Genomic DNA, 21,504 nt, shown 5'->3' on the forward strand with positions numbered 1-21,504 from the left:
ATTGGTAGCCAAAGGATATGCGCAGACATATGGGATTGATTATGAGGAAACTTTCAGCCCAGTTGCCAAGATGGCAACGGTGAGAGTTGTGATAGCAGTGGCTGCGTCAAAGCAATGGTCTTTACATCAGATGGATGTAAAGAATGCATTCTTGCATGGGGATTTGCAAGAAGAGATGTATATGTTGCAGCCACCTAGTTATGAGGATGTGGGTCACCCCGAGCATGTTTGCAGGTTGAAGAAAGCCTTGTATGGCTTAAAGCAAGCACCAAGAGCATGGTCTGACAAGATTTCTGAATATCTTGTCACTATTGGTGGCTTTCATGTAGCCAATGCAGATTTCTCGCTGTATGTGAGACATGGTGATAGAGGGGTTGTGCTTGTTGTCATCTATGTAGATGACTTGATTATTACAGGGGACCGTGATGCAGAGATCTTGCTTAGACAGAAGTTTGAGATGAAGGATCTGGGGGAGCTCAGATATTTCTTGGGCATTGAGGTGATTAGGTCACCACATGGTATTGGATTACTGCAGAGACAGTATGGCTTGGACATGTTGTCCAAGTATGGTATGATAGGCTGTAAGCCCATTTCTGTGCCATTAGATCAGAATGGCAAGTTGAGTGCAGATTCAGGAGAGATCTTGGAGGATCCTACTATGTTCAGGAGCATAGTAGGAAGTTTGATCTACATGACAATCACCAGACCAGATTTTAGCTATGCTGTTGGGTTGGTGAGTCAGTTTATGCAGGTTCCACGGAAATCGCATTTGGATGCAGTGAGACGCATAGTGAGGTATGTGAAGTCTACTTTGCATTGTGGACTATTCTATGAGACTGGGACAGAGATATGTGTACATGGGTACACTGATGCTGATTGGGCTAGTAGTATCTCAGATAGAAGATCTACCAGTGGATTCATGTTTTCTTTGGGGAGTACTGCTGTGACTTGGAGCAGCAAGAAGCAACCTACGGTTGCTCTCTCGAGTACAGAGGCCGAGTACAGAGGAGCTGCTATGGCAGCATGTGAGGTAGCTTGGTTGAGAAAGCTACTTGCAAATTTGGGCCTATCAGTGGATAGACAAGTTGTCATTTTCTGTGACAACATTAGCAGTATACAGTTGGCCAGGAACCCAGTCTTTCATGCTCATACGAAGCACATAGAGGTCCACTACCACTTCGTCAGAGAGAAGGCCTTGGCAGGAGATCTTGACCTTGTTTATGTCAGCACAGAGGATCAAGTAGCTGACATCTTCACCAAAGCATTGGGTACAGAGAAGCTCCGCAGAATCAGGGCTTCGCTTGGTGTACATGAGATGGAGTTGAGCTCGAGGGGTAGTGTTGAGATATCGAGCTCGTTTAGTGAGGCGGTGGACATTGATGACCCGCCCGGGGGGATAGGCCCCACACTTACACCATTGGCATGGTTGGTGAGATCATGGGAGATATGCGGCTAGTGGGATGACAGGCTGTGTGACAGTCATTCTAGAGACTGGCATAGTTATAGCGCCAGCTCATTTAGTCGGGTTCACACTATAGAGAACCCGTGTATGTATTGGTTGAGTACCTTTCATATTATGGTGTACTCTTATCTTGTATATGGTGTGTTGAGTGTTGAGTGAAGAAGAAGAAGATTTTCAGCCTCTCACCTTGTGTGTTCTCTATTAGGGTTTTGTGAGTGTGTGTGTGCTCTTGCAAGAGCTCAAGCTCTCTTCCCCCCTGCATCTTTTCAAAAAGATCCCTCTTCCAACAAGTGGAGGCTTCACAACAACATGAGAAGAGAGATGGTGCTGCAGGTGTCAAGCATACCAACACAATGTTGGATGCTATTGCAGAGAAAGAAGTACAAACTCAAACTCGACCAGGTTTAGGGACCATTGCCACTTTTCCTCCTCGGGGTACTGCGAGACTGAAGCCTTCACCCAAAAGAGATTTATAGCTTCATCACCATCCTCTGTCGATGAAGATGAAGAAGAGAATCAAAAGGAGGATGATCCTATGTCTGTTCGAGTGAGAGCTAGGACAAAGACAACAACTTATTATGTACCCCCAGGAAGAACACATGGTTTTATAAATGCACCAAAAGATAGACCTCAACTCTCAGGAGGTACATCAATCAAAACTCTTGCTTATCTTCAACATGAGTGGAGCCTTTCTGGGGTTGATGGTGGTCTTTTTTTCATCATTGCTAGGCACTCTGGCAAGGGTAATCTTCTCAGAGGTCAAAAGTCTTGTGGCAAAGTGTTAAAGGTGGATTATACAGGGGAAGAGAGAGATGATGTTGTTTCTTTTATTGTTGATGATACGAACAACATTAGAGAGTTTCTAGTGAGCCAAAATAATCTTCAAGTGGATCTTTGTGGTCCTGTGCAACTAACTTGTGCATTGGAAAAAAAAGATAATTTGTTAGTGAGCTTAGGACCTTTCTTGACTCCGACTACTGCATCCTCTAATGTTGCTAGCTTAGAGGTCACCCGTCAAGAGCCTCCAAGGTCTTCTGCACTTGACTCTCATGGGAAAGGAGGGAAACAAAGAGAAGTTAAAAGGAATTCTATGTATACAAGCTCTTGAGATAAGAGGACATCTCATAAAAACATCAATTTGTCAAGCGAGGAGGATTTTGTATCTTTATATGACAACGAGGAGCTTGACATCATCACTCTTGGTGGTGAGCTTGGCACAGGTGCACTCCCAACTCAACAAAATAAAATAAGGGAGATAATTAAATAGCAAAAACTTGTGCTCAATGGTAGGATTTTAAACTTGCTAATGGAAAAGATACATCGACCACCTATTGGTACACCATCTGGTAGAAGATCAATGGAGATTAGAGAACCTCACACAGTACATGTCAATAATCTTAAGAAAAAAATGAAGGTAAATCCCCATGCCACAGTGGTCCCATTTATTGTTTTGGTAGACCCCCAAGATTGTCCCAATAAAAATAGTTTTAAAATGGCAGAATGTCAGAATTATAACTATTGTCATTGGGGGCTCACACTCTGCTAAAGCTAGGAGGGAACTATTAAAGGAAAATCCAAATAGTCCTTACTACAACACTGTAGACTGCAAAATCTATGCTGCTCTCACAGTTGAAGAGGCAAAACTTCTTGCATGGGATCATAATAATGATAATGACTACCGTGCAAAGATGTCCCAAATTGAGAAAATCAGGTTTTTTCACCATGAGTTTGAGGAATATGTGGCACAACACCAAAAGGTTGATGGAATATTATGAAGACAATGTCTTTTGGAGGTTGGGATTCTTGTGGAGAAAGAGCAATTTTCTTATGGACTCAGAAATGGACTCAGAAAGTATGATCCTGTATTTCAGCTTGCTTTTTGTACACAGGACATATTTGGGATCTTCAGAGAATAGAATCTTTTCAATGTGGGAGAATAAAGCTTTTAAAGGGCATAAGACCTCTAAAGGGTTAAATGAATCTAGTGGCTTGACTAAAAGTTGTGGTAAGAAGGTGGACACATCAATTGAAGACCTTGCAGAAGATATAAAGCTTAATCCATGGCTAGCACTTCAAGGAGTGAAGGATCAAACATGAAGGATCAAACACTGTTAGTTTCTGTCTTATCGCATGTCATTTCAAAGGAGCTATCACTTGATGAAATGTCTTTGGAGCTACAAAAGTAAGTAAAGTTTTTAGTTATTCATTTTCTATCTTCTTGATGCAAATGAAGTATTTATATTTTCTTTACATGTGTCTTACAGCCATAAAGTTTATATGAAGATGCAAGAGGTCATGATAAAAAAATTAAATTGCACCACTTGGGACGCGTACGTGCAGAGTATCCCCAATCTAGCTCTCAGGCAGTTTTGAAAGATTTTTTCTTGTCCTTCAGAGATTGGGTAATATTCTTTTGTTTTTGTATTAAAGATTCAAATGTGATGGTATGCTAGTATTGTTGTTATGTCTTAAGAAACCAGCCACTAAATATTATATTCTTGTATATTAACTTTCTACTAACAACAGAAGCCTCCAACTAAAAAAGGTAAAAAGTCACTCTTTCAAGAAGAATCAGAGTGTCCACAAAACTTTATTGTGCACCTTGAAAGAGCTCGTCAAGAGAAAGCAAGATGCCTTCTGCAAAATGCTGCTCCAATTGAAGGAGATGAACTAGAGTTTTTTCTTCTTGGAGGACAGGAAAGTAAAGCAGCATCCTATATAGTGATTTGTGGGGATGTAAATAATCTTCAGAATATCATTCCACAGAAAGATTACAGTCTTGTTGTTGATATCCCATATGGTTTTAGTATGAGTGGTTGTACGAATGATGAGAGAGCATATACCTATCAAGAAATTCAAAAGATGTTACAAAATTTTAAAGTAGTAACTACATCAAATATGTGGAGATTTGCGATCTTTCATAGCACTAGCCAAGCTGCATCAGTAACTCCAGCTCTGAGAAAAGAACCACATGGTTTGGAGTCTCTTGTTTGGTATGGTTTCAAGAACTTATGTTTTTAGTTTCTTTTCATTATTATTCAAACACTTTAAATTTATGTTTCACTAAATTTGATTGTAGGGTCAAAATAAATATAGATCATGTTCCTGGTTTTCGTTTCAAAAGTTCCTTTTGAAATGATCACGATTGGCTATTGGGATGAGATTGAGCAAAGACGTGTTAAAGCACATGTCAATGAGTCTGGATGCTCCAATGTGCTTTCTTTTCCCACAGTAACTAGAAAACTAAGGCATGTGACTAAGTATAAAGCCTTGGTGAATCCCTACCAGAAGCCTCAACGCTTGATTATGATCGACCTATTTTCTGTGCCAGATGATTGGATACTTGACTTGTTTTCTGGAACTGGTATACACTTATTTTTGCTTTAAAAAATCATATTTAAATATATAATTTCTTATTATTGATTATATGTTAGTCCTTATATTCATTTTTTTAAACTGTAGGTACAACTATGACATGTGCAGTAGTTAAGAGAAAGAGAAACTGCATTGCAGTTAAAAAGGATGAGATCCAAGCAGCCTTTATTCCTATGCATGTAAAGGGTGCTATGGAACTGCCAGATGAAGATCAAGAGGTGGGAGCAGTCTCCATTGACGCTAATGAGAAGTTCCAGCCAGCATCAAAAGAACTTATGCCTCCCCTCTCTGATGAGCCTGGGGAATTAGCATCTCTAATAGAAAATGAAAATCTTACTTTGATGCTCCCTGGTCCCCAAGGAGAAGAAAATGATCACCAATCCAATGAAGAAGCAGAGGAATATCTAGATCAAGTCCTAGATGTTTAGATTTTTGAGTCTACGACTTTACATAATTTAGTTTATCATGACTCTCCTACTAGATGTTTAGATTTTTTAGTCTACAACTTTACATAATTTAGTTTATCATGACTCTCCTACTTTACATGCTTTAGTTTATTGCTCTAGAAACCTTCAAGAAGTTTCATCTCATCTTTGTGTGTATGAAGAAATTTTATTTCATATTATTTGTATTGGCTTTGCTATTTGGGTTTGGAAATACATTCAAGCCTGATTGTAGGGTTTTTTATAAACTATAGAGCTTATGATGTTATTTATTCTAATCTTTTTTATCACTTATCAAATAATGTGTATATTTATGTATAGTGGTAAACTTTGTTCCAGGAAAGTTCATTAAAAAAGGTCTATTTCATTCATGAAATTTATAAAATAATTTTTTTTAATTTAAAAAATTTTGGTATTTCTTTAAGTTGTGGGGACTTTTTCTATCCCATTTAAAAATCAAGTTGTTTTTATGTCAAGCATTATTAGTTTATAAATCTATGGAGGTCACCACATGTTCTCTCTTGAAAAAAGTGCCAAAATTCATGTAGTTTTTTAATCTACACATGGAATTCTAGATGTGCTTTTTAAAAAAGTGTGTTTTTAAGCTATTTTAAAGCTTTCATGCATTTTTGGAGGGAATGTTTTTAGGTAACCCTCGTCAATTACCTATTTTGCCTGCAACAATGTTATGAGTGTCAAATTGTCAAAGGGCGCAGATTGGAAAGAATGGGACTTACACTCATGAATGAGGAAATGGCACATGCAAAGGACAAGGATAAGGACAAGGTGTCTTCTTTTAGTGTTCAATCTGAAAAAGACAATTGGTGGTTAGGAGCTTTTGAGGTGCCAAAGGAGAACCATGAAATGCTAGATCGGATGCTTCAAAGATGTCCTTGGATTGTTGAGGTCATTAAGAAACAAATAAATGAACAACTTGAAGTTCCAAGTGTGGGTATCTTTGTAGTGGATTGGCGTTTAGAAGAAGGTATGCTTGGTTGTGACACAAGTGCTACCTCTTTACTTCCTTGCCCTCTATGCATGAAGAAATCAAAGCAAAAGTGCAATAAGAAAGATGAATTGCGATGGATTGATGGCGTCGTGTCATGCAACTTGGAAGCACTGCCAAATAGGGATGCGAAGGATTCTACATGGAATCCCATTATTTCATTCCCATGTGAAAAAAATAACTTCTGCACATTACATGCCATGATGAGAATATTTGATAAGTTGCTCAAATTGCACATTGACTTTGCATTCAATATGAAGCTGGCTTCTCAATCCATGGAAGCCATTTCCAAAGTAGAGGATCTACTCAACTATCTAGGGGCTCATGGAGGCAATGTCAAAATAGTGAAGGATGCAAAGATGTCTAGAGATAATCACGTTGTGGCACAATAAGTATCAATGAGTGGAGCAAAGGCTAGGCGTTTTTTACACATGTTAGGGAAAAATTCCAAAGCAAGATGGGAGTTGTGGAAAGAGTTATGCAAGTGTACTACTATTGTGACAAGGATGTAAGTCTTTGTGATAATAAGTGGGAAAAGGTTTGGGCTTGTTTTGAGACAAGATGGTGTCGATCATGCTATTGAGTAGTACTACCAACGTTGAAAAAAGAAGCATAGTGAAGACAAAAGTCATCACATTTACTCAACTGGTCATTAATAGTTGGGGGGAAACATCAATCACCCATTACATGGTACTTTTTTGTTATTATCAAGTTGTTACAATCTATATGTATTTATAATCACTCATGCAATTGTTTGCTTCTAGTATATTGTTTATGCTCATGGATCATATTACTTAGAAAAGTATGGTTCCCTCGACATGTGAAGCACCCAAGGGATGGAGAAGTCACATTATAGGGCAAAGGGAATCTATTTCAAGAACACTTGTCATGGTGGAGGGGTGACATGAACAAATTACCTGATTGAAATGTTTTATTGGTTTTTTCAATACATATTTAGGAGAATCTTATTGAAGGAGAAAGAAAAGGCATCTCAAATTGCAAAATTAGTTCAACTCCACATGAAGAAGACCAGTAAGGCTAAATGGAACCAAAGTAGTGGGCCAACATGCCATGCTGCATGGCATGCTACAATGGTTAGAAATGGAAATTTTTGGGTGAAACAACATTAAATTGTAAAGGATATTACATTTTTTTGGTTTCACACTAAATTTTCAATTTTGAAAATTTGACCTAATTTTGAAGTGCCTATAGTAAGACTCTATGGCCTCATTTTTGCCATTTCACTTTCATACTCCTCACTTTCTCACCCATGGATCAAGCAAAGAACCATGTAAAGTACCTCCTCATCCTACTAATGGTGCTACTACTAGTAGAAAGCGTCCTTGCGATCCAAACAGCACATAATCGTCAAATAATAGTGAACAACAGTAGGAGTAGGATCCTCCACCATGAGAAGGATAAAATATTCCACCTCCACAAGTGCAATGTGTTGGAAAAGACCCTCCCTACCAATATGGGTCCCCTTCCAACACGAGAGGAAGTTCAAGCAACATGCGGAGGACAAGGAGGCTCTACAAGTGAGTGGAGTGCGCCTCTGATTCTATATTTACAAGCACCACCCACAACAACAGGTAGCATAACCTCCACCACAACCTCGATGTGGCCGCCCCAAGGGACCTAACTAGAAGAAGGCTTCTCGTCCTCCAAGGCCTCAGAACCTGAGTGTGCCTCCACATGCACCAAGGAGAAGGAGGAAATATGGAGTCAAGGCACTCCATGAGATACACAGATTTCAAAAATCTACGGATCTCATTATTCCCAAAGCACCTTTCACATGTCTTGTAAAAGAAATCCTATATAGTTACTCTCAAGACTATCATGTACAAAGCCTTGCCTTTGGGAGAATTACAAGAAGCAGCATAATCTTTTTTCGTGACCTTTTTTGAGGATTTAAACCTCTGTGCTATCCATGTCAAGAGGGTTACTATAATGAAGAAGGATCTTAAATTAGCTAAGCTTTTGCATCATCAAGACTTGTAATTAGCAGTGTTGCTATGTAAAAACTTATATTTATCAATAGAAAGGTCAAATTTGTTTTTTTGTCTTGTCTTATTTTAATCTTGTATGGTCATGGATTTTTGTTTGAGAATAAATTTTAAATTTTTTTAGTTTGAAATATTTTATATTAATGTATCGTGTGCAAAATTAAACTCGATTGCACCATGTTTCTCCACAGCAAGTTATAAAACATAGAAGTGCAATTTTTTTTTTGTAAATTCTTCTAGAGAGTTTACAAATTTATAAAAAAATTTGTTCATTTGAATTGCAAAATTGAATTCTAAATATGCAACAAAAATTTTCAGGGAAAACTAGAATTTTTTTTCAAATTATCTGAAACATTTTTTTAGAGCATGTACAGGCCTTCCAAGCCCTCTCCCAGGGGCTGCATGTGCCTAGAAGGCCCCAAGCCAGCATGGGGGACCTGGGACCAGATGGCAAGGAGTTGATGGTATTGAGAGGATCTGTTGTCAAGTGGACAATCTAGCCCAATGGCAAGGAGAGACAAGCACTCATCTTGCTTTACGTTAAACATTTTTTCTAAACTTTCCTGCAAGAAGAGAAACTTCTCTCCATCTACCACTACGGAGCTAAGCGTACTTAGTGCTAACTCAAGCATATCTAGTGCTACCCCTATCTCATTGGCCTCATCCGTGGGGGTGCATCCATAGCCTCCATTGTTGATGATCCTTCTCCGCTAGCGCGTGTGGTGGTACCTTCAGTTGTTTCTACCTCTTCGTGTTGCTGAAGAAGAACCAAGACAAAGCTTGCTCTGCTACTTGATTAAGGAGCTCGTGCTTTGGATCTACCTCCTTGCCCTTAACTAAATCGGCCAGGGTAATGTCACCGACCTTAACCTCATTATCGGATTCTTGTTCATTCAGCATGAGAATGAATGTTGAGATCCATGACAAAACATCGGTGTCGATGTTTCCCTTACCAAGGGCATCCATTTCCTGAGTGGAGAGAGCACCTTTAAAGAGCCCATCTTCTTGTATAGCTTGTTGGTACCTATGCAATCTCTTAGGAAGTTTGCATCGATTTTGTTGATGTAGCATAGAAGCTCACAAGGGACTCAGAGAGTGTTACTACTGGGGATGATCACAGAAAAGGGATTTATGTATGTTTCCACGTACTCCAAGGTCTCCTTGTAGTCATGTTTGGTGAGGAGGATAGTTGCGCGATGTCAATGGTGTGAGAGAAAATGTGAAATAACTCTTATTGGTCACCCTAGTTAGTCCTCTCTAGGAATGCAAGAAAGTTCTCATACACCATGGAAATATCCATTAGGATCTTGATGAGAGTGCAACCCAAGTTATAGGGAATATATGTTAGCAAAGTGCGTGTGAGTGCTAGTGATCCAAATGATGAAAATGAGGGAGGTTCCCTATTTATAGAAAAAATCAAGGTTTTAAATTGACAATTTCACACTTAACAAAAAAGGGCTGACCGCCCAAAATACTTTATTAAACGTAGTAATTTTAATTATAATACTTAATCCAAGTAATATATTTAATCAAACGTATCCAAATAATAAGTTTGTATAAACTTATCCGAATTGAACTTATTATGTGATCATTTAAGCTTGATCCAAATAGTCCGTGCCATTCATTACATTATCGCTCAAAAAGGAAAAAGTTGGATTACAACGAAAAAAATTTACATTGACATTACCCAATTACACTCCTAGCTACAATTCCACACCCTCGTCCCTCCAAGAATCACAAACCATGAAAGACGTCTCCATACGTCTCCCAATCTACACAAACACGTATGAACAAATATCACCAGAGCATGGATGGTTAATAAGGAAAATCAACTCAAAAATCAATGAGGAAAAAGCTAATACCTTTCCATGTTCTATCTTGAAGCTTGCATATTGTACTTCCTTAAATCTCATGATTAGTAAGTGTTCTCAAACTTTTGCTAAGCTCCATTCTTTTCTAGCATTAACAAGGTCAATGGTACCATTGGGTAGTTTGATTGATAATTCTATGGGTGAATCAACATCCTTACATGATTCCAATGGTATCCACTCCCCCTTTTTCTTCATCCATCGCTCGTAGTGGAATCGGATGTATAAACTTGAATGTGCTTTCAAGTATCGAAGTGTGATACTTGAAATCACAACTCCGCAAGAATATACATCTCCCTTATGCACCCCTTCCACTATACACCATGCATTTCCAAGTAAACCATTCATCTATTCATATTGCAATTTATTGCAAATAAACATTGCTAGAGTGGCTTGTGGCAAGAGCTTACAAAAAATAGGTACATAAAGAGATGAAATGGAGCATACCAACTAAGACCTACTGATCAAGAGGGCTTTGTAAATTTTAAAGAGGACTGGATATCACTAATCATCTTTTGTTTTAAGGCATCTACAATCCATTTGTCTGGGATTGGCCACTCTATTGAGGGAAATGGAAGCTTTTCAATTCTTCCATAGTATTTAGGCCTAGAGGGAACTATGTAATAGTGTGTGAAAAAGAAAATTCTACTACTACCAAGAAGTGTCCTAGGGTTCTTTTTGGGAAATAAAACCTCACCTATGGTGGAATGGAAAGCACTAAAGGTCCATGGTATGCTCTTCAATGGTTGTTCCTCTATTAAATAATTACAATTACAAGGAAACTTGATTTTTGCCATTTGAGGAGGAAGATGAATGTCTAAAGCCATGTAGACATTTTGTGTTGGTCTTTTGGTGCTAATAAGGACACCTGATTGTAGCCTAAAATCCATCTAAGAAGCTATAGGCTTCTTCACTAGTTACCCGTCTAATACATGTTCAGTATATGGTAGTGGTGGGTAATGGTCCTTCTTAGTGGCTGCATTGACCTTTTTGAGATCGACCGTAGACCCTCAACTTCCCTTTTTTCTTTGGAACTATCACGATTGGTGATAGCCAATCAGTGTGCTCTATCTCGTATAGATGAAATCTACAGCAAAATGAGTTTGTCGATTTCCTCCTTTACAATTGTTGCATATTTCGGATTTATTTGGTATGGATTTTGCCTCGTGGGTTTGGATCTGTCCATGATTGGGATCGTATGTTGTACCACTTCAGGGGGTACACCCTTCATCTTTTTGTAGTTCTAGGCAAAGCAATCCTTAACTTATTTAAGGAGAGTGATGAGTTCTTTTTGTCAACTAGAGTTGCGATCGATGAGTTCCTTTTTGCTTAGCTTGGAGTCAAGTAGACAGGTTTGGTTTCCTCTACTGGCTCTGCAATATCAATTTATTTGTAGTTCTAGGCAAAGCAATCCTTAACTTATTTAAGGAGAGTGATGAGTTCTTTTTGTCAACTAGAGTTGCGATCGATGAGTTCCTTTTTGCTTAGCTTGGAGTCAAGTAGACAGGTTTGGTTTCCTCTACTGGCTCTGCAATATCAATTTCTTTGACCTCCACTGGTATGATGTGGACATACCATCTTCCTTTACTCTTTTGGCTGTCAGTTGCACCACTTTTTGTTCATCAATCGTATATGTCTTGAAATGGTTTAGCACTAAGAGTAGGTCTGGTTTATCTTCTTCCTCTCTTTTTGTTTGAACCATCACCTTCTTGGCCTCGTGCTCTGCATTAGACAGAGTCTTGTTTCATTTTCGGCACCCTGACTTTGTGAGCTTTCGCGTTTTTGATTCTTGAAGGTTGACCTCCTCCTTATGTTTTCCTTCTAGGGATATCTTACTTAACTCTTCACCCCAATTCTTAGAAAACTCCTCGTGCACTTTAGTGGCTTCGAGGTATCTCAGCCCCATCCGTGGGTTTACTTTGTAATAGGACATTTTGTCAAAGCAATATACCTCTTCCATTTTTGCCATCTTCTAAGGTGTTGGGCACTAGTATGGCCTTGTGATCCAGCCTTGTCTGTGCCGAGGGCTTCATCCTCCGAATCCTCCTCTCATGGTTTCACATTAACCATACACACTGAGGTGGCGGGAACATTCCCAAATTTGACATATTGGATTCCTCTGGGGGCTGTATAACATTTATCGTGGCTAGCACATGCATCCAATTTTCACTTACTCTGGAGGGGGAAGGGATGCATACATTTCAGCTTTCTCCTCCTCCTTTGAAAATTCCACCATTGGTTGGCAGACTTGTAAGGACGTGGTCCGCTTAGTGGTGACCTAAATAATTTCCCTTCCATTGGATGCACCTTCCACATTCGTAGATCTATATTTAGGATTTGTGAGTCCCTTCGAACATACACATGATTAATGCCCAATCATGCACCAATTTGGATTCCCTCATGAAAGGTCTCCCCAAGATTATGTCGTATGAGTCCGATTGGCACAGAAAATCCATTACAACAAATGTATGATGGTAGCGGAATGTCAAGATTTTAAGTCGTACATTCTTCAACAGCTCCATAGGTCTTGAAGATGTTCCATATGCCATTTTAATGATTAGATCTGATCTTTCTAGATCAGGTATTCCCCAATTCTCCCAGCATCATTTTGTGATGGTGCTGACTCCCGCTCCTTCATCTAGGATAGCCAATGCTTGGTACACATTATGATGAATTGGGATTATCGCATTAGTGTCCTCACTCTTATAATATCGACCCAATTGATTGACCAGTATCTTGACGAATGTGGGCGTTCTTACCCTTGCATATTTTAAGTTTCTTTTTGCTAGAGGTGGATGCATCTCTTTTGTAGTGGCCATTGGGTTTAATCCTCCCTCTACCCATTCTTTTATATTTATATTTATTCACAATGTCGGTGAACTCCGTAAAAATTGTCCCAATTACATTTGGATGGTAGTGGACAATGTTGAGAGATCGAGCTCATCTAGTGAGGCGGTGGACACTGACGACCCGCCTGGGGGATAGGTCCCACACTTACACCACTGGCATGGTTGGTGAGATCTTGGGTGATATGCGGCCAGTGGGATGACAGGCTGTGTGACAGCCATTCTAGAGACTAGCATAGTTATAGCGCCAGCTCATTTAGTTGGGTTTACACTATAGAGAACCCGTGTATGTATTAGTTGAGTACTTTTCATATTATGCGTACTCTTATCTTGTATATGGTGTGTTGAGTGTTGAGTGAAGAAGAAGAAGATTTTTAACCTCTCACCTTGTGTGTTCTCTACTAGGGTTTTGTGAGTGTGTGTGTGCTTGCAAGAGCTCAAGCTCTCTTCCCCCCTACATCCTTTCATGGTATCAGAGCCAGGTTCATGCTAGGGGCTAAGCTGCAAGCAAGAGAACCACAGGAAGCGGTACGAGGGTAAGAACTTCAACTACTCTTCCCTATTTGTGTTGGTGACTACACCCTTGTCGGGAGCTCTACGGGAGGCACCGGCAAACGATCTCTGATTGAGGAGCTTTCTTCGCGGGAGTAAAGCTATAGGGCAACTATTCTGTCCTATTGGACCAAATTTTCTGGGCCGAAAATGCGTTTCGGGCGCGTCTTGACCTCTGTTTTTCAAAAAGCAGGCGATTTCAAGCACTGCGAGACGGGTAAGTCATCGATTCTCTGCAGAACTCTATTTTAAGAACCGCAGGAAGACAGATTGACTGTGTAGACACTGTGGGTGCTGCAAAGAGGTCAACAATTTCCACTGTGTGTATGTATGCACATTGAAGTCACTGGTTGTGACATTTGAGAGTACTACAGTACCGCTGCAGAAAATACAACAATTTGTGCAGGACAAACCAGAGTGCTGTTTCTGGTAAAATTGTGTGTTTACCAAGATGTCAAATGATGGGATAACCCAGATTGTGGCTGAGAAGCTTGATAAGAATAACTTCCATGCTTGGAGGTTCAGGTTGACAAATTTCCTGATGGGAAAGGGCTATTGGGTCTACATAGAAGGTGAGCATGAAGAGGCACCAGAGATACCGAACATAAATCCGACTGCTGCTGTAGATGTGAAAGAGTTTAAAGACTGGAACCAAGGAGCCAGGAAAGTTATGTATTGGCTCTCCGTTAGTATGCAGAACACCATGATTGGGCACATTCAGGATGCCAAGTCCCCCAAGGAGGCGTGGGACACCTTGGTAAAGCTTTATGAAACAAATACCAAGGCATGTAAGATACAGTTGAAGAATGAACTTCATACTGTGGAGAAAAAGAGCATGTCTGTGAATGACTATGCGTTGAAGATAAAGGGTATTGTGGAATCCCTTGCATCTATTGGTGTGTCAGTAGATAATGATGATAAGGTGGAGGTTTGTCTACGTGGTCTCGAGCCACAATACAAGGCGTTCAAGACGTCTATTCAGACTCGGGAAAACATTCCCAACTTTACAGATTTGGTGTCTATGCTGATTATAGAAGAGAAGAGCTTGGGTGAAGACCAACAATCTTCACAAAACAAAAACAGTTCAGAGCAACAGGCCTTCTACACAAGTTCAGGAAGAGGATGAGGTAGAGGAGGTCGTGGACGCGGTCAAGGAGGTGGCTGAACAGGTAATCAGAATTATGGCTAGCACAGCACCAGCAACAACAACAGTCCCAGAATACACAACAACAACAACAACAACACGCAGGTGGAAGAGGCAAATTCAGAGGCAGGGGGAGTCAAAGAGGCCGTGGAAATTGGCAAAGGTAGTATAATGAATGTTATTATTGTGGTAAGCTTGGACATGTGCAAGCAGAATGTTACAAGAAGCAGGCTGACATGCAAAATGGGAAAGTGCAGCAAAACAACTATGCATCCTTAAGCAGAAATAATGAGGATAATGAAAGGTTGTTTGTTATGCAGCATGTCGTGAATGCCATGTCTAAAAATGTTGATGCAGCACAAAAAGATGATGTATGGTATGTGGATTCAGGTGCTTCGAACCACATGACAAGTGAGTGGTTCAAGAAGATGAAAAACCCGGATAGACCAGGTTTTGTGGAAACAGGGGATGACACTGCTCATCCAATTGCCCATGTTGGAGATGTGCCATTGTCTATGCAGGATCGTAAAGTGAAGTACCTTGCAAATGTACTTCACGTTCTGAGCATAACAAAGAATCTGGTTTCAATTGGCCAGATGATTGAGCAGGGTTTGCACGCTCGATTTAACCCTGATGGTTGTTATGTTGAAGACTTTAAAGATAAGTGCAGGTTGGTTGCAAAAGACAACAGAGTGGGCAGAATGTTTACGTTGAATGTAGACATGCCTAAAATGAGTGCTGCGATGTTTGCAAATGGTTCAGGAATTGTTGTAGACACAGACATTTGGGATAAAAGAATTGGACATGTAAATGTGCAGAGAATGAAGTCTATGTAGACTAAAGAAATTGTGACAGGGCTGCCAAAGTTTAAAGTGGAAGGTATGCAGAGAATATGTGAAGCATGCCAATTTGGAAAGCAAACAAAGCATGTATTTCCATGTAATAGATATGTGAGCAGAAATGCACTAGATGTTGTGCATTCAGATGTATAGGGTCCTACGAAGACCATGTCTATGGGAGGCTGCAGATATTATGTGACATTTATTAATGACCACACAAGGGAAGTGTGGGTATATTTCATGAAGGAGAAGAGTGAGGTGTTCACTCACTTTCAGAATTTCAAAGTTTTGGTTGAAAAGCAAACAGGGAAATATGTAAAGTGCCTAAGGTCAGATGGAGGGGGAGAGTACTTCTCCAATGAGTTCTCTGAATTTTTGAAGAAGAATGGTATTCGGAGACAGTTTACATGCAGATACACTTCACAGCAAAATGGAGTTGCTGAGCGAAAAAATAGGCACATTGCTGAGATTGCGCGAGCATTGATGGAAGAGAAGAATATGCCGCATAGCTATTGGGCTGAGGCTGTTTCTACAGTAGTATACATCATGAACATGACTCCAACTGTAGCCATACATGATGTAACTCCAGAGGAGAGGTTTACTGGCAGAAAACGAGATTTGTCTCATCTAAAAGTCTTTGGATGCATTGCATATGTGCATGTGCCAGATGAGCTGAGAACTAAGCTGGATTCGAAAGCTAAAAAATGTGTGTTTATTGGATATTCCCTTGAGCAAAAGGGATACAGGTGTTATAACCCTACTACATGTGAGTTGAGGGTAAGAAGGGATGTTGTCTTTGATGAGATGTGTAGTTGGTATGCTGCTGAAAAAGAAGCTGTTGGGGCTGATGTGAGTGGAAGTGTGGTTGCACAGAATGCAGGTCAGCAATCACAGTCTTTGAGTGGACCAGGAGAGTCCTCATCTAGTGGGTCCGTTTGATAGACCATGGAGTGGCAAGCTGCGTCATAATACCAGCCGTGCAAATGTGATTAGTACATCACGTAAAGGAAAAGAGAAAGTGGTTGAGCCCCTTAGTATGCCTGACATTTCTGCAGGGCATTCTCATGTTGATGGAGAGTCTAGTGGCTCAGAGATGAGCCTTGATGAGGAGCTTGGGATCCCAGCTACGAGAACACCTGGTGTAAAGAAGGCTATGGAAGCCATGAATGAAAAGCTGCGAAGATCTCGGAGAGTGAAAAATCCTGTGCAGAGATTTACCTATGATGGTTATGTGGCACATCACTATGCATATATGGCAAAGGTTGTGCAGGTTGTTGAGCCCACATGCATTGATGAGGCTGTTGGAAATGTGTGTTGGGAGAAAGCTATGGATAAAGAGATGAATGCACTATATGGAAATGAGACTTGGGATTTAGTGCAATTGCCTGAAGGCAAGAAAGCCATTGGATGCAAGTGGGTGTACAAAGTAAAACATAACAGTGATGGAAGCATAAACAGGTATAAGGCTAGGTTGGTAGCCAAAGGGTATGCATAGACATATGGCATTGATTATGAGGAAACTTTCAGCCCAGTTGCCAAGATGGCAATAGTGAGAGTTGTGATAGCAGTGGCTGCGTCAAAGCAAAGGTCTTTACATCAGATGGATGTAAAGAATGCATTCTTGCATGGGGATTTGCAAGAAGAGGTGTATATGTTGCAGCCACCTAGTTATGAGGATGAGAGTCACCCCGAGCATGTTTGCAGGTTGAAGAAAGTCTTGTATGGCTTAAAACAAGCACCAAGAGCATGGTCTAACAAGATTTCTGAATATCTTGTCACTATTGGCTTTCATGTAGCCAATGCAGATTTCTTGCTGTATGTGAGACATGGTGATAGAGGGGTTGTGCTTGTTGTCATCTATGTAGATGACTTGATCATTACAGGGGACCATGATACAGAGATCTTTGATGTAAAGATCTTGCTTAGATAGAATTTTGAGATGAAGGATCTGGGGGAGCTCAGATATTTCTTGGGCATTGAGGTGATTAGGTCACCACATGGTATTGGATTACTGCAGAGAGTATGGCTTGGACATGTTGTCCAAGTATGGTATGACAGGCTGTAAGCCTATCTCAGTGCCATTGGATCAGAATGGAAGTTGAGTGCAGATTCAAGAGAGATTTTGGAGGATCCTACTATGTATAGGTGCATAGTAGGAAGCTTGATGATGATCACTAGGCCAGATTTGAGCTATGCTGTTGGGTTTGTGAGTCAGTTTATGCAGGTTCCACGGACACCGCATTTGGATGCATTGAGACGTATACTAAGGTATGTGAGGTCTACTTTGCATTGTGGACTATTCTATGAGATTGGGACAGAGATATGTGTACATGGGTACACAGATGCTGATTGGGATGGTAGTATCTTAGATAGAAGATCTACCAGTGGATTCATGTTTTCTTTGGGGAGTGCTGCTATGACTTGGAGTAGTAAGAAGCAGCCTACGGTTGCTCTATCCAGTACAGAGGCCGAGTAGTACAGAGGAGCTGCTATGGTAGCATGTGAGGTAGCTTGGTTGAGAAAGCTACTTGCAGATTTGGGTCTATCAGTTGGATAGACAAGTTGTCATTTTTTGTGACAACATTAGTAGTACACAGTTGGCTAGGAACCCAGTTTTTCATGCTCGCACGAAGCATATAGAGGTCCACTACCATTTTGTCAGAGAGAAGGTCTTGGCAGGAGACCTTGACCTTGTTTATGTTAGCACACAGAGAATCAGGTAGCTGACATCTTCACCAAAGCATTGGGTACAGAGAAGCTGTGCAGATTCAGGGCTTCGCTTGGTGTACATGAGATGGAGTTGAGCTCGAGGGGGAGTGTTGAGAGATCGAGCTCATCTAGTGAGGTGGTGGACACTGATGACCCGCCTGGGGGATAGGTCCCACACTTACACCACTGGCATGGTTGGTGAGATCTTGGGTGATATGCGGCCAGTGGGATGACAGGCTGTGTGACAGCCATTCTAGAGACTGGCATAGTTATAGCGCTAGCTCATTTAGTTGGGTTCACACTATAGAGAACCCATGTATGTATTGGTTGAGTACTTCTCATATTATGCGTACTCTTATCTTGTATATGGTGTGTTGAGTGTTGAGTGCAATTTCCCTGGCATCTTGACTTTCTCTGCCTTGACTCTTTGGCACGTCAAGCATTTCCTTACATGATCAAGTACATCCTTTTTTAGTCATGGCTAGAAGAAGCTTTTCTTCACAGACATATAGGTTTTTATAAACCCTGGATGTCCAGCTATCAGGCTATCATGGGCTTCTCTCAGAACTCTTCCCTTTATTCTCGCATCATTGGGGATACATAGCCGATTATTAAAATACATGCATCCTTCATCCAGTTTGTATCCAAAAACTTGACTCATTTCCTGAGGAGTCTTGCTTTCCTGCATTAAAAGGGTAGCAAATAGGGGCAAAGAATTTGTCCTGCATGATTTTCTCCCTTGCTTCATTGATCAATGGATTTGACACCATTGTAATTGCAAGCAAGGAGGCTTTTCTGCTGAGCGCATCTGCAACTACATTTTCTTTCCCCGATCGATACTTTATTTCAAAATCAAACTCCTACAGGGTCTACGTCCATCTCCTTTGACGCATGTTGAGATCCCTTTGGGTGAAGATCCACTTCAAAATTTGATGATCTGTCATTAAGATGAACCTTTATCCCAAAAGATATTGTCTCCACCACAACTTCAGAGCATACACTACTGAGAGTAACTCCAAGTCATGGACCGCATAATTTCTCTCATGTGTTCTGAGTTTTCTAGATTCATAGGCCACTGCATGACCTTCCTGCATTAGAGCACCGCCTAAGGCAAATCCACTGGCATCAGTATCTACCTCAAAGGGTTTGGTAAAATCTAGCAATTTAAGAACAGGGTTGGTTACTAAGGCTAACTTCAGCTTGTCAAAGGCACTCTGACACATTACAGTCCACTAAAAAGGTGTACTTTTCTTGAGAAGGTTAGTTAAAGGGGATGCTATCTAAGCATACCTAGGTATAAAGATCCTATACCATCCGGGTTAACCCTAGGAATCCTCTGACTTGTTTTATTGACTTGGGTTCTGGCCATTCAACTATTGCTTGGATATTTGTGGGGTCGGGAGAAATCCCATCCTTTGACACTATGAATCCCAAGTATTCCACCTAGTCAGCAGAGAAGGAACACTTGCTCTTCTTTGCAAAGAGTTGGATTTTTCCTTAGGATTTCCAGGACTTTGTGCACATGATCTTCATGATCTGCAGCATTCTTTGAGTATACTAAGATATCATCAAAGAAGACAAGAACAAAATCATCCAAGTATTCTCTGAGAATATCTTGCATAAGACGATTGAATGTCACCAGGGCATTAGTCAATCCAAACAGCATGATTGTGAACTCATAATGCCCATAGCGAGTATTGAATGCTGTCTTTGGGATGTCCTGCTCCTTGATTTTGATCTGGTAGTACCCGGATTTGAGATCTATCTTTGTAAACATTTGGGTATCACTTAACTAATCGAGAAGTTCATCAATCCTAGGAATAGGATACTTATTCTTAATTTGTTAATTGATTCAATCCAGAGTCTTAACATTCCATCTTTCTTCTTTTGAATGAGAACGGGCGCACCCCAAGGTGAGACACTGGGTCTGATGAATCCTTGCTCTAACAGTTGTCTTAACTATTCCTTAAGTTCTATGGCTTTAGGGACTAGCATTTTGTATGCACGCTGGGGCTAAGCTTCGGGGGTTCCGATCTCATAATCTACTTCACGAGATGGAGGCGTCTTAGTCAGCTCTTCAAGAAATGTATCTACATACACACTTAACCACTCTGGTTCTTTAGCCTTGTATTTTATGTCTACCAGATTCATTTTAGCGACATACACAACTTGCCTCTTTCTGAGGCCTTTTAATAAATTAGAAGCCTTGACTAATTGCAGCACTGAGGATCTGAAAATTCCAATTCCTTGAACTTTATTCCCGTGAAGGTCAAGGAAAGAGATGGTTCCTTTGTGACAATGAATGTCAACCTGGTTCTTTTGGAGCCAATCCATTCCAAGGATTCCATCATATATTCCCAGGGGGTAGGACTCTAAAGTGGCACTCTGTTACGTTCCTAGGGGGTAGCACTCTAAAGTGGCACTCTGTTACGTTCCCATCTAAGCTAAACTGAATAAGGTCAATCTCTCAAGGTGAGTGAAAAGAATCTTCCCACTGGCTAATTCCACTTGCATAGGTTTCCTTGATTTTTGATTTAGGACTAATTTACACAGACATCCTGGGGAAATAAAAGAATGAGTACTGCCTGAATCAATCAAAAGAATGTTTCTTACCCTGGTACTCTGTTGGAGTCTGGAGGATTGAGAATTGACGGTTATTCCCCTGATTCTCAATTGCTGCATAGATCTCTCCTTTCTCTTCCTCCACTTCCTCAGCTATGGTGACTGCTGTGGCTACTGTAGTTTGAGGTGGAACTCTCTCTCTTTGGTTATTCCAATTCTGGGAGGGAGTTCGGAGACTGCTTTGCATGGAGGTTGCAGGTTGAGCTGGCACTCTTCTGGGGCTACCCTGATTTTGGTGCTAGGGACCCTGATTGGACTGATATGAAGGGGTGTGTCTCGGAACTCTAGGACCTTGGCTTCCTTGGCCCACAGAAGGAGATGGGCAATCCTTGAGCTGGTGCCCAAGTCCTTGACATCCTAAGCATCTCTTCTCGCTTCGAAGGTCTTCTCTTTGCATTCTAGAGAGAGCCGGAGTTCCTGAGAATGTACTTTGGGGGAAAGGTCTTCCTTCATTTATGAAGCTTCCTGTCTCCACATTCTGGTTAGGACCTTGGTGTCTCTTTGGAGGTAAAAAGTTGGAAGAACTTCTTAGTGTCTTAAATCTCTTGAAGGATGAGGGAGCTGGCTTTGGCGGGACTTTTATGATGAAAGCTTTGGCAAATTCCTTTGCCATTCTGACAGCCTCTGCCATG

This window comes from Cibotium barometz, chromosome 5 (assembly GCF_041138505.1).
Source record: "Cibotium barometz isolate CiBa-2024 chromosome 5, ASM4113850v1, whole genome shotgun sequence".
NCBI lineage: Eukaryota > Viridiplantae > Streptophyta > Polypodiopsida > Cyatheales > Cibotiaceae > Cibotium > Cibotium barometz.